This window comes from Rhodnius prolixus, unplaced genomic scaffold (genome assembly GCF_049639745.1).
Source record: "Rhodnius prolixus isolate KJV_2025 unplaced genomic scaffold, Rpr scaffold_9, whole genome shotgun sequence".
In the NCBI taxonomy this organism is placed as follows: Eukaryota; Metazoa; Arthropoda; class Insecta; order Hemiptera; family Reduviidae; genus Rhodnius; species Rhodnius prolixus.
In genome coordinates this window covers 1,902,686-1,917,883 of record NW_027411604.1, presented here as the reverse complement: position 1 = coordinate 1,917,883, position 15,198 = coordinate 1,902,686, and the positions used below count along the sequence as shown (strand labels likewise).

The 15,198-nt window shown below is 34.0% G+C and overlaps 1 long non-coding RNA gene across 2 annotated transcripts in view; it reads left to right on the top strand.

The window, feature by feature from the left end:
- The window catches only part of LOC141454243 (uncharacterized), a 136,550-nt gene extending 124,390 nt beyond the window's left edge, over nt 1–12,160 (top strand). Inside the window, exons 5-7 of one of the 2 annotated variants that reach the window (XR_012458590.1) lie at nt 7,357–7,832; nt 9,223–9,402; nt 11,845–12,160. This is a non-coding gene — a long non-coding RNA (uncharacterized lncRNA). Of the gene's footprint in view, nt 1–7,356; nt 7,833–9,222; nt 9,403–9,491 lie in introns of both variants that reach the window. The other variant, XR_012458589.1, reaches the window with a different exon arrangement.
- The last annotated feature ends 3,038 nt before the right edge of the window (nt 12,161–15,198 follow it).

Sequence of the window (15,198 nt, the reverse complement as noted above, 5' to 3'; positions counted from 1 at the left end):
AGGCTATTGCCAAAAAGATGAATTTAGGGCAATACGTACGTTAGGCTATTTGACAGTTTCCAAACAACAATGATTCTTTATCGAGTCTTTGCGGAAGTTTTGTGAACCCAAACATCCTTTAAAAGAATCATTTTATCATGGTGTTGCCCTAATAGTGAAACCAACTAACTTTAAATAACCAACTATCTAGAATAGGTACAATACAGTACGATTTTTCACGTCAACGGAAATAGTAACAAAAACAAAACTAGTTCAAGTTAACTGAAACCGGTTGCCTAGGTGACTGATTACGTTATTACAATATGTAGCTTAATGTAAGGAATATCTTCTGATAGTAATTATGACATATACAAACAGAAGATATCATTTTTTTTTTTTTTTTTACGGTTCCACGTGAATTGTGTTGTGCTCACAAGAACAGCAAATATTTATTGTGTACCCTTTTAGGTAACAATTAAATTCAAAGAATATAAATTAAAAAACAAAAAATCAGCTGTTTTTCTAATATTGGTCCACTCACAGATGTTCTAATATAATGAAACAGCTGTGAATAATAGCATTGGTCGTCTAGCTCAATCTTTAACCGATTTATTTGGCAATTATTTTGGGTATTACTTTGAATGCTTTGAAAGGATTTTGGGGCAAAGTATGAATGCTATTTCAAAAATTAAAAATTACAGGAGGTCCAAAAAAAATTGTGTCTTTTTATTTGAGACCGCGTTTTGAACCCAAAGGCAAACTCTTACCTAATCAATTCTATAAACTATACACATTGCAGTGATTATCTTTTATATTTATATTACATCTTTAAGGAGGACTAAAAGTGTTTGCTAAAATCAACAATGGTAAGAATTTAATATGTCTCAAATGTTTGGACTTTAATAGGTCTCAAATTTTTGAGTTTTAAATAAATAAGCCAAATATAGAGCCATACAAAAACGCATTAATTTAACAAACAATAACAATATTAGGGAAGGGATTAGCTATGCGGTTAGCGTACTGGATTCCCACGCGAAGATCACAGGTTCGAATCCAGCTGCTGACCCTTAAATTTTCTCTTCCTAGGAGCTTCTTACAGCTCACTGTCCGATGATGGTACAGTGTTGTCTCTAACGAGAGAACACTGTCCGGAGGCCGGCAGTGCACTGAAAAAATCTCCGGGCGCCAATAACTTGAGATGTTGTCTCGCCTTAAATAATAATAATAAAAAAAAATAATATTAAATTTAATTTGCTCAAATCAGTTGTAAATGTCTGAACAGCACGTGGTGTTCCTAGGCGGTCACCCATCCAGGTATTAACCAAGCCAGACATTGCTTAACTTCGGTAATCTGATGGAAACCGGTGTAGTCAAATTCAAATTTTAGTTTTAGATCTTCGAAACCTTACTTTGTGTCCAACCTTGACGAGGTGGTGGGGCTTACGCACTAAGGACACTAGAGACTAACCCTCTCTAAAAAAAAAAAACGCGCTCGTCTCCCGCATCTGGGTGCCTTCGCGCTCTACACTGATAGTGAGCTTTAGGGCGATCAGTCAAACCTTTTCCCCCACTGTCAGAGATTGGTCAAGTTGAATCCTAGACCGGAAATCGTAAAGTGAACTGTCTGATGCATCGTTTCTTGTACCTGTACAATAGATTTTCGAAAATAGTTCTAAAAATTGTAAAATAGTTCTAAATTGTTCTAATCGTTGGATTGCCTTACCAGATTTACATTTTATGTTAAATTTAAATTGAAATGATGTAAATTCTGAATTTTTGGATTGAATTTTGATTTGATTGAATATTTAGAAAGGTTAAATTAAAATATAACTACATATTATTGGGGCTTAAAATTTAAAATGATAAATTATTTTATTACTCATTTAAGAAAAATGTCAAAAAATCCTAATTGGTAGAATTTAGAAGGGGAACTGACAGACATTGGCAATGGGTCTGTACCAAGTTAATTGAGCGAGCCATCAGATTATTATAAGAAACTAGGTCTGTAGAAGTCCTTGACTTAATTAGACCACAACGCGACAAGATACAAAGCGGTTCTTCAGAAGGTTCAGGCTGTCCACAATGTCATCCTCCCACTCTGGGGACAATAAGACTCTTTGGATTACCAAACACACGGCGCCATAAACCACTCTACAATAATCTTTTCCTGAATTAATTATCCATTACTTCAATTTTTTTATTTTATAATCTATAAAATATCAGCTGATAGTTTAGCAGTACATGAAATCAGCTGTTCATTAAATCAGCTGTTCATTAAATCAGCTGTTCATTAAATCAGCTGTTTAAAAATATTGTTTTAGCGGAGTGGCCGTGCGCATGATCAAATTTTGTAGCTACGTTTTGTGCGTGATGTTTTTATTTTTTGGCAATTTTATTTTCTCAAAGTTTAAATTGAAAAACCTGAACAGATCAAATTGAATTATTGAGGTGTTTGACGCGCCTTTAAATCATTACTTGAATGGAGTAGCTGAACTTGAGTTTCGCCTTAATTAATTGTCTTATCTTCACCTTTTTTTCCGTAGGGGTAAGTGGACTAGCTACTTCTTCACGCCCCTGCGGGGACCCCAGCCTTGCAGCACAAACAAATGTAGATAGTTGGTGTGTGCAACAATTTGGATTTTGCGTACTCACAGACGAACTTAGTAAACTTGGATGTAGTACCGACAACTACCACTCTATCTCCAGGAAGGTACATGAGAGCCCCACAGGAAGTTATAGGCCTCAAAACTTGTGCTTCTGGTAAAAATTGAACTCTCTTAACAAGCTCTTCTAGAAAAGAGAAACTAACTTAAACCTTTACTCATGGTACTAAAACAAAGATAAATACCAAAGCTAAAAATAAAACACATTCAGGCAGGCTTATATATAGATAGATGACCAATACGCGTAAGGCCGGGGATGACATTGGGTTGAGACGACAAATCAATTCGCGACTAGTTTACCTGTTATAATCTTGACACAGAAAAGGTTCGCCAATGTCTCTTTCTCTCTCGCACCCACACGATCTCCCCCTCCACCTATTTGGGCTCACAAAAATATTTAACACTTTGGGTAGCCTTGGATATGTTGAGCATAAAAATATAAATGTGTATTAAATTTGCATAATTTATGTACCAAATGTGTGAGCTATTTGCAAATAAATTGTTTTCCTGTAATGTAATTCTGGAATATTGCATCAAAAAAATATATTACAGCTTCTCTGACGGACAGCCAAGATGTTCTCATTAGGCTGCAAGAAAATGTTTAGTACTTCAATTTATGAGGACAGATCACTAGCATAGTAATTCAGGATCTGTTGCACTCCATAGATGGTGCTAAGATGATGTAGATCATCTTATACTACAGCATCCTTTCTCAAGACTCAATCCTTCTCAGGGGATCCTTGGCTTGTGATTAGATTCTTCTTCTTCTTCTTTAGCCGATCCAACAGTCCTCTGGACCTCTTCCAGGCGTATAACTGCCTCAGGCCTTTTTTTTTCCAGACGTCTTTTAAGTTTGCTCCAGCTCCGAGAGAGTTTGCGGAGCAATGCTTGTTGGGCATTCGCCGATTTTACTGAAATCTCCTCAGTGAGACATCAAAGGAAGATGTTTTTTCTATTTAGTCCTTATTTTTCTACTTCCTACATACTTCTTATCCTTCTAGAAGCAATTATTGCTGCTATGCAGGTTTTCCAATAGAATCAGACCACAGGCTTTTATACAAAATCAATCGACCGGAATTTCCATTTTACCAAGTCGAATTTCCTGCCAATTGATTAAACTTTTACTACAGGATCTCTTTGTACAGAGCTGATCAAATTCAGACTCATGTAGTCACAGACTTTTTCCTGCTTCAGAGTGTAACCCATAATCGTAAATCTGCCCATAAATTCAAATATTTGCTGTTAAATAAAATTTATGGTGGAACTTAACTTCCCAATGCTAGATTACTTCTTACTACTGTTCGAGGTTTTTAGTTATTTCTAGGTCACAATAAATGTTTATTGTTAAGGGAGTGATTTTTATTGGGTCTTGTAAAAAAAAAAGAAAAAAAATATTCTAGAAAGTTCAATTTCTGTCTAAAAAGGTGAAAAGATGGTGACAATCAGAAAGTCCCATCATGCAGTCAACAATACCAAAGTAGTCAGTAGCTTTTCTCTTTTGGGTGGGTGGAGGAGGGTTAGTAGCTTTTCATGGAATATTTAGGGGCTGGTTTTTCCTCCACTTGTGGTGAAAGTTGAAAGCGTCACTAATGCAAAACTACCCTCTGTTATGACCTAGTTCTAGTATAGTATATCTACAATGGCTGTTGGACATGTTGGCAGATTTACTATACCAACACAAACCTTCTGACCTAGTTACTTAGATTTCTAGTTTTCTTTTTCTTTTTTTTCCACCCATTTAAAAAGTCTAGGAGTTTCTCTTAGTTTTGAAAGAGAAAATGCAGAATTATCCACAGCCTTCTTTCTGAAGAAGCTAGCAATATAGAAGCCAATGGGGCTACCTTTTGAAAAAAAATTTATTTCCTTCCGGCCATTGTTTAATCTAAACTTCCTGGCACTTGTTGCTTGTTCAAATCAGCGGAACGAAATTCTAAAACATTTCACTCGGCCTAAGTAGGTCAAATTCCAAATAACAGGCAAATTTCACTGTAGCCTAGACACTATCTTTAGAATGATTGATGAAAACTTAAATACGTACTCAATTGTGCACTATTTGCAAGTACTTGAAGCTTTTAGTAATTGTAAAACCTAGTCTATACTCAATATTGAGTTTAGCATCTGGTACGGTAGACACAAAATTGAAATAAATCAAATGCTTTGATGTTATCCGGTTGTAGAACGCATGTTTTTTGTATCACTGACCGGTTATCAGATTTTTAGCCATCATCAGTAGATTAATTAGTTTGGTGTAAAGATTTCAACTTCACTTAAGTTTCCATCACGCACTACACTTGCTGACTGAGTAAGAGAGTTTACATGGTGCGTTTTTTGTGTTATTTAAAATGTTTTTACTGTTCAATAACATTCTGAATAGCACACTATTCATCTATCAGAGATCTCTGATAATGGATGAAAGCACGAAACAGGTTAGGGATCAATAAACAATCCGTTCTAGGACGGATATAATCAAAGATATTAACCAGCACTACCAACTTAACCACATTTTCAAATAAAATGTTTTTTTTATTTGAGTAACAACTAATACATTCAGGGGCGTATTTCCCAAAAATTCAAATCATTGCATTTTAGACCCTATCTGTATTAATGTCGCAGATAAGATCAAGTATATTAATCGGCTTAGCAAGTGGCATTTTTTCAGGCAGGCTTTACGTCCAACTACCAAATTAGGTGTCGTGGACGGAGCTGACTAACAAGCATACTTTACTGCAAATTTCTCATATTAACCATTAAAGGTATAGCCCGGGGAATATAGCCTAGTACCGCAATACATCTTAGCTTTGCGGGTCTAGCCTCTAACCGCTCGGCTACCGTGGCGACTACCAAACATACTTTACTGCAAATTTCTCATATTAACCATTAAAGGTATAGACTGGGGAATATAGCCTAGTACCGCAATACATCTTAGCATTGCGGGTCTAGCCTCTAACCGCTCGGCTATCGTGGCGACTAGCAAACATACTTTACTGCAAATTTCTCATATTAACCATTAAAGGTATAGACCGGGGAATATAGCCTAGCACCGCAATACATCTTAGCTTTGCGGGTCTAGCCTCTAACCGCTCGGCTACCGTGGCGACTAGCAAACATACTTTACTGCAAATTTCTCATATTAACCATTAAAGGTATAGACCGGGGAATATAGCCTAGCACCGCAATACATCTTAGCATTGCGGGTCTAGCCTCTAACCGCTCGGCTACCGTGGCGACTAGCAAACATACTTTACTGCAAATTTCTCATATTAACCATTAAAGGTATAGACCGGGGAATATAGCCTAGCACCGCAATACATCTTAGCTTTGCGGGTCTAGCCTCTAACCGCTCGGCTACCGTGGCGACTAGCAAACATACTTTACTGCAAATTTCTCATATTAACCATTAAAGGTATAGACCGGGGAATATAGCCTAGCACCGCAATACATCTTAGCTTTGCGGGTCTAGCCTCTAACCGCTCGGCTACCGTGGCGACTAGCAAACATACTTTACTGCAAATTTCTCATATTAACCATTAAAGGTATAGACCGGGGAATATAGCCTAGCACCGCAATACATCTTAGCTTTGCGGGTCTAGCCTCTCACCGCTCGGCTACCGTGGCGACTACCAAACATACTTTACTCCAAATTTCTCATATTAACCATTAAAGGTATAGACCGGGGAATATAGCCTAGCACCGCAATACATCTTAGCTTTGCGGGTCTAGCCTCTCACCGCTCGGCTACCGTGGCGACTACCAAACATACTTTACTCCAAATTTCTCATATTAACCATTAAAGGTATAGACCGGGAATATAGCCTAGTACCGCAATACATCTTAGCTTTGCGGGTCTAGCCTCTCACCGCTCGGCTACCGTGGCGACTACCAAACATACTTTACTGCAAATTTCTCATATTAACCATTAAAGGTATAGACCGGGGAATATAGCCTAGTACCGCAATGCATCTTAGCTTTGCGGGTCTAGCCTCTCACCGCTCGGCTACCGTGGCGCCTCCTTTCTGAAGTATTTGTTACAAAAATCATTTTTCAAATATATTAGGCTATTTCGTAGATATTGCTCTCTAACCTTAAGTGACTGGATTTAAGGTATAAAACAAGCTTTTATAACTACTATAATTGTAACATTTATATAATTATTTCACTCCACATATATTTAAATAAATAAATAAATAAATAAAAATAAGGATGCATAAATACATAGCGCACATGTACACACACACACACAGACGGTGGTATGCTCTGTGGTAATGTGTAAATGCTGTGTATGTGTAAGTCAGGGTTATGAGTCCTAGACAATAACCCAGATTGGTTTGAGGAGCAAGGTCAGTCCCTTGTCCTACTTACATAGATACATATGTATATATATCTATGTAAATATATATATCAATACACTAAAACTTCAACACATACCCGCTCGCTTCATAATACCATTCAAACGAACAGACAGAAAGATGCCAAAAGCGACACGAAGAATTATCGAGTAGTTAGCAAGGTCCTTGTTTGTAAGATATTATCAATTAAATTATAAAAATAAATTCATTATATATATATATATTTCTCATTCGCCCTTGTTAAGTTATTTATATTTATGTATTTATTTTTGGGTTATTTTTAATAACAATAAAACTTCCAGTTATTTTTATTAAATCAGCTGATCTATGGCTTTATATGTAAGGTAGGTTATATGATGTTTTACTAGTGTTTCAACCTGTGACTTCACGTAACCTTCTAAGTAAAGTGGAAGTTAAAGTAAGAGTACTTCTTACTACTTTGGTATCAAGTTTAGCCGAAGAAATGACTCTTTTCAATTGTCTTTGAGAAGTAAGTTCCAAGTCTCTGCCCATTACTTTGTTTCCAGAACGCAGAAGTATGTATATTATTTCTACTAACAACCTTCAACTATTGGTGTATTAATATTTGTGAAAAACAGGTTAATTTTGACAAAGATAATCAAATAAATTGACAAGATTCTTTTTTTAACATTACTTATCAATGTATCATTTTTGTAGCTTGGCTAATATTGAGGTGCTAGTAATACAACATGATGATCAGTCTCAAAATTAGTTTGGAGGCCAAAAAAAAAAAAAAAACTAGCTCTGTGCGAGCATGCCATTAAAGGAACTTCCGTGGACCATTAATATCACTTGTCAGCCATCGAAATCACATTAGGTACAGGTGAGTAAAGATCATTATTTTCCAAGTATGTGATAAGTGAATCATTGTTTGCAATCAAACAATAACTACAATTGATTGTACTAAAAGATAAAGATAGAATGCCAGTTGTTGCAGAGAGTTAATTAGTGTACGAGTATGATTGCTCTCGTTTCGAACCCAGTCATTGTACCTTATATTCTTGTACACCAAAGTGTTCCCTAAACAAATCGAGTAGGACATTCATTAGTTTCAATGATCTGTCCACTCTTAAGACAATGAAGTTCATTCCGTACAACCTTCTCGAAATATTTATAACCATTCTTCTTTAAAATACACATGTTTTATCCTATGATGGCGGTAAGAAATCAAGGGCATATAGTAAGGACTCAAACCATGCACTTGTACTGGTCTTGTTTCAACTCTGCAATCAGAAGAACCAGAAAGAAGTCCAACTTCTTAAGATCACTGATTTTTTAATAATAATTTTTTTTTTTTTAAAATATTTTTCAACTTATCTACAAGTTCCTCCTCCCCAACCTCTCTGGGTTGGTTAACCAGGAAGTTAAGGTCTCTGACATTTACTTTTTTATAGACCTGAATTCACGGTTATAAATACATGGAAAAATTGAACTACCCAACCCAAAATCCACTTGGCCTTTTTCTAAAAAGAGTTGTATAACATCCAACAATAGAAGGGTGAAGAAAGTTGGGATGTTTTCCTCTTAAAAACTTTCGTGTGTAAAATAAAAGCTCATGTCCGAAGGGTTTATTGCACAAGTATACGTAATACATTTTAAAAATGTTATATACAGCTTTTTGCACCAAAATATGGGGACACCATTGTCAAAAATAAATAATAATTGACACAAACATATTTTGGTTGTTGAAAATATTTTATTTTATTTCAGATTGAAAATTTACAATAGTCAAATAGTATTCTGAAGTAGTTTAGCCCAAATTTACTATAGTAAAATAGTATTCTGAATTCGTGTAGCTCAAATTAAAACTGTCCGATAGGACAGTTGTATAAGGGTTGATCGTTAAAAACTGCACGAAAAAGCGTAACGCTGAAAAACACTCAACTTTGACAATTTTTTTCTCTTTTTCTATAAAAGATAAAATTCCCAAATTTTCTTTATAATATAGGGCAAATCCTCGTTTATAACTGTCATTTTTTCGTAATAACATAGATTTATTAGTTTTCGAGAAAAACGATGCGAAAAATGCGCTAAAACAACATTTTCAAAAATTGTTGTTCTTGTTCTTGTTCTTCTTCTTCTTCTTGTTGTTGTTGTTACCTTTTGGCGTTTAATCAACCCTTATACTTAACTTTTTAAACTGTAAGTTTTTGTTAAAGATTTAGAATATGTATTAAAAGATTCACCTATAAGATCTAGTTTTTATTTCGCAGGTATGGAATTTGGTGTTTGGGACTCTCCCTAAGGCTGACGGCGCCCAGGACTTCATACCCTACGAAGTCTAGTAAGACTTGTATGCCGCTTATTTCAAGGTTCCAAAGGCGGTAGGCTCGTCGTTGATCTACCGGAAGATTTTGAAGAAGAAGTTTTCTTCAGGTCAACCATAAGTCAAAGTGAGTGTTCACTACCAGATTTGTTAATATCAACATTATTACTTTCTTCTTCTTAAATTTTGTCACTAATGTGGGGCTCATCATTTTAGATTTTTCCCAGGCGTCGAATGGTGATTATTAGATTCAGGATCTTTTAATGATTACTCTTTTTCCAAATAAGATGGAGAGGTAAAAAAAAAAAAAGTTAAGATTTGCAATAAATTATGACGGCTTATTTGAAGTTGAAAGGGAAGACTTAGAATTTAAAAAAAAAGCTGGAAGAATACAGAGTGAACAATGGGGTTAAAAGATTTCTTCTCTGGGGGTGAACGTACCCGGTAGTTTCTCTTTTATTGGGGGTACACAGGGGGATATATGTGTCTGCCCAGACCTACTGAGGAGAGTGAGTGCCCTTCCGGGTCGGCATTTCACTTTGATCAGCAACCAAGTTATGACCTCCCGCTCGATTTTTATGATTTATCGCTTGAGCAACGTAGGAAGTCAATGTACAGTCATTTTTACACTATTTCATTTCCACAACCTGTACTTAGAAGTTTTTTTTTTTTTTTTATCGTTTAGGTTCAACCAAGTTCAGCGGACATGCACTTACCAAGTTCAATACTCTCATTTAGATTTTATTGGGGTTAACCTGAGAGATTACTAGGTGGGTGAATACTATGTGTAATTTGAGAAATGTTAAGAAATGAGGGTCAAAAACTGACTTAATAAAACTGAACTGCGAATAAAATTATGTTGGAAAAACTGATATTTTGGGTAAATCCTCAGTATAGGGCAGCTACACTGGAGAACTCTGGAATCAGGTGCTGTCATCGGAAGTTAGAGAAGAAATTAAATTCAATTGAGAATAGAAAAATAATTCCATGATTTAATACAATTATTTTTTTAACGGAGAGCTGTAGAATGACAACTCTTGGGTTATTGATCACGAAAGAAACTTCTGAAATAGATTTGGCTAATTGAGTAATACAAGGTGAAATCCTCTGTCCCGTTTTATACCAAGGATATTGACACATCATTTCAGCAAAATGTATGCTTTCAGGATGTGGGTAGTTAAAGCGAAATGATATTCAAGGGGAAAGAATCGAGCAGTTTAAATTATTCCAGTAAATATTGACAGAACATTCAATAACCAAACTCAATTAAACTTTCAAGTAGGTCTCCGTTGGTACAATTTTTATCTCGATTTTCTCCACTCGGGGAAATTTCTCCGTTTTTGTAAAATGGCAGTGCACGACCGATAGGGGAAATCTCCTCGTTTGACAATGCAATGCAATGGAGTACTGAATACATGGTTTTAAGTATATTAAGTACTTATATATTTTGCTGCCCGTTTCTCTTCGTTGATCGCTATATATTATCACTATATATTTTAAATAATAGAGAGTAAAAGTATTAGGAGATGAGAAAGAGATATTGCTAAAAATAATGCTGATAAGCGGATAAAAGGATGCTTTTAATGAATTTCATCTTGATACTGCATCACAATGTTCAGAAGACAATTTTGATATCCATGATGGGGGACATTATCAAACCAGGAAATCCATAGATCTACTCGTAGAATAATTTCAAGCGATTCAGAGAGTAATTTGGAAGATTCAGTTGCAACTTGTGCGGTCAGCAATGTGTTAAGAATGGTGAACTTCAGAAATAAAGTTTAGAAAATATTTTAGTTAATTAAAAATGGTTGACATTTGACGAAGAATAAAAAATACTAAAACTAAAATAAGTTTTAATCATTTTATTTGTAATCTAAGGGCATGATTTGTTCTGAGTTAGTACCTTTTCAGTTTTAATTGGAACTGTGAATACATAACCAACAGGACGATAGACACCCTTTTTTTTCAAACTCGATTTAATTGATCCTTCTTAAAAAGTTCACAAGAGAAAGGCTGTACATATTAGAAAAAATGGCACTTTAAAGAGAATCGATTCTTCTTGTCCTCTCAGTGTATTGAGTTATGAATGACATAACTACGAGTATTAGATTAATATCGATTGTTATCATAACATGACTATTAGATTAATATCGATTGCTATCATAACATAACTATTAGATTAATATCGATTGATATCATAACATAACTATTAGATTAATATCGATTGTTATCATAACATAACTATTAGATTAATATCGATTGTTATAAGCAGTTTTAGATTTTGCTATACCAAAAAAAAAATCAATTTTGTAACAATTAAAGCTAAGTTAAAGTCTTGTGAGTATTCTAGACCAGAAGTTATGTTTAATTCAATCACAATTCTGTGTTAGGTTTTTTACAGCATGTTTCTGTTCCCAATTCAGGTAACAAAAAGACCCTAAGGTCAGTAAAAAAAATAAAAATAAAAAAAAGATTATACCAAAAAAAGTCAAACTATATTCAAAACCATTTCTTTTTTATACCCTTCTCAATTTTTTTTGTTAACATGTATTTTTTTCCTCCCTAGATTCAGCCCTTGTACCCTGCAACTGACAAGATCCGTTACAAATACATAAATTTCCACCTTGTTTCTGATTTTTTTAACATCTTTTTAAGATTCAACAATGTCTACCCTCAATAAAAAAAAAAATCAGTCCTAAAAAATGCACCAGTCCAAAATAACATTGTTATACATAATATAGATACATATACATACATATTTTAGTGCACTAGTTTAAAGTAACAAGTCCTGTTATTCCGTAAATAGAACCCACACACAAAAAAATGGAGAAATTTTGTAATAAATAACTTTTTATTATTAGTGTGGTGTTTTTTTTTTTTTGTAAGCTCATTTTTTTATATTTTTTTACTTTTAAAACATAGTAAAGTAGTTACCTACAACAAAATAAAGGTTTCTTTTTTCAGAAATAGTATTGATTTATTCACAACCAATTTCAGTGAAATCTTCATTCGATAACTATGTTCATATTATTTGGCAGGGACTGAAAGATCCCTGGAAAAATTCTTCTAACAATAATTTTGAACATATGTTCATAAGCAGCCAAGACAGTAAGTACACACAACTTTATAATAAAAAATGTAAAAATACTATAATTGTCAATAAGCCCTGAAGATGACCCTAGTCCTTAGGCCAAAAGCTCAGCAAAAAATTAAAAAAATCATGACTGTAATTGGCATTATTCTTTCTTGCTTCTGGAATAATTAGTCAAGTCACCATAAGACAATTATCAATATTTATTTATTAATTTTTAATGGGGCGCTATAGGTGGCGTCTTGGATCAAATCGATACTTATCGATGTGAATAACCTTCCAGAGGACATTAATGGTTATTTATCTTCCTCATGTTGTGCGCTTTCGGTGTGTAGAATATGGCTAGAGGCATAACTTATGTACTATTTTTGCTAGAGAATATAAATGCACGTTTTAACAAGTGTAACCGAATTCTATATTTCGATAAGTGGCTCTTAAAGTTCGATGGGAGTTAACTATAGAGTCAGTAGCTGTATTAAGTGGATTATAGCAATCCTTTCAAAGGAAAGAAACCTTCTGAATCCAATACTTGCTCCATAAAAAGTAAAACTAGTAAGTACGTAATGGATTTAGTATAAAAATCGAAATTATTTCAGTTTCCTGTTTTAATCCATAGAATCATTCTTTTTCTTTAGTTGTTGCAAAAATTGGTCCTTTTAAGTTAGTATAGTTCGATTTCTTTCTAAATTTAGAGAAGGAAGTTCACCATGCATTGTTTCCTGAGTGTTCTTAATTCGGAAATTTTTATAAAGAAAAATTATTGCTCGTAAGTATCGGAAAATCACTTGTGATCAATTAAACTTTTCCATTTGTCCATTGAAGACTATTTATAGACCAGCTTTGGTTGATGACAGAATCAAATGTTTTAATTACGAATTGGTACTTTTTTAGCAACGATTTTCAACCTTGTAGCATTAAATTTTGTATTGGTCGCGCATGCTTCAAAGAAAAGAAAGAAAAATGTAAATATCTAGATAGTAATTCTGTAATATGTACTAGCATTTTAAGTTTTCGTTGTAATTAATACCTCTACTGCTATTTAAGCGGAAAAATTTGATTTCTGTTATTGTTAGTAGTCAGTCTCTAACATATATCCTTACTAAATGGCAAATAAAGTCTCTAGTCTAGTGTATATTTTGAAACAGATTGTTAATAACAGCGATAAGAATTACTTTGTATGAGCATCTCCGTTTTTCTAAATAGTCATTGCGTAACTTTCAAGTAGTAATCGTTATTTAACTCTATCCACTTATAAGTCAAGAAAGGGGCAATCATTTCAAATTTTTTCTTAACAACTTAAATTATATTCTGAATAATTTTTGATCGCATTCATTACAAGTTTCTAACGCCTTACTTGTAAAGAAAACACCATTTTCTGCAATCAATTCCAGGAGTTAATTTTTTGATTAAAACTATGTTGATAAACTTAACTTTTAACTCCATATTTTTTTGTCCACAATAAGTACTTAGTACTATTAAGTAGCACCCGAGTGAATACAGGTATCGTGTTGATACAAACACCTTTTTTTTATTTTAAATTATTTTAATAAAATAAACAATTGAATCGCTGTATGGCTTCTAACAAATATGTTGGTTCATAATAAGGTTTGAAAACTGTGCTTTAGAGGAAGGATTTCTTATTGCAAGTTCCCTGATAATTCCGAAGTGTCGGTATATTAAATTTGACAAAATGATATACTAAATTTGAGTTTGTAGGGATGTTAGGCTTTTGAGATAGTTATATATGTAGCTTTCTAAGAAACCCACAACATATTTGTTTTAGTATTTATATCATTTAATAAGAATGGTTTGCCTTTCAATTTAAAAACTACATTTTGATGATTAGGGAATATAAATACATAAGACAAGTCGTAATTAAAATTCAAGGTCATTGCATTTATTGGTTAATAACTAAATGATAAATAATTGTTTTCATGCATGTAACATAATAAAAAGATATTTATATTATAATTATCATTCTAAATTTCTAGGATAATTTATAAAAAAAAAAAAAAAAAGAAGTGCTAAAATATTACATAATAGCTGGGGTAATACGCATATAGATTTTAGCGGAATTGTGGAAAAGAAATATACTATTCGATTCTAATACAATTGTTGTTGACTATTGAAATTTATCTTTAGATAAGTGCATATCCTAATCAACTCGGCGATTTTCAGATCGCGCTCATCTTTCTGGCTACTTCTACTTCCTGTAATGTTCCTTCCCCAGGATATTGGCGGCGAATGCCAGCCAGTTGCCCAGGATCTCTTTAAAGAAAGGTATGTAATGACTCCTGGATAATTACGTAGCTGTGAATTTAGGTTTAGCTGTTACAGGGATGGTTTCATGAAACCATCTGAAGACTTTTAGTAATAATGCTGTATAATAGAAGCAGCGGTCGATTTTGAGACCGACGGACTCGATTCGAACAAGGAACACAAGTTTTTAGAAGAGAAATAAAATGTATCTTTTCAAATAGACAGACTGCACTAAAGACACTAAATTCTGGGGCTTATATCTCTACATTAGGAAAGGAATGTGCCTAGAGAACGTATACTCTTTCTAGGATGTACTTCTGGGTGCCATATATGAGTTTAAGGAAATAAGAAGGTGGATGGTCCAAGAAGAAACTTCTCTTCCTTATGATGAAAAAATAAATGCCACATTTCAATCGAGTAAAATTTATTTTGCCGAGCTTTCGACCAGAGAAGGGACTAAGTCATCTTCAGGGCTAGTTTACAAAGTAATATTTTTACATTACAGGGTTGGTGTGTCTTCTGTTTTGTCTGTTCATGGACAGAAGACACACTAAACCTGTAATGTAAAAA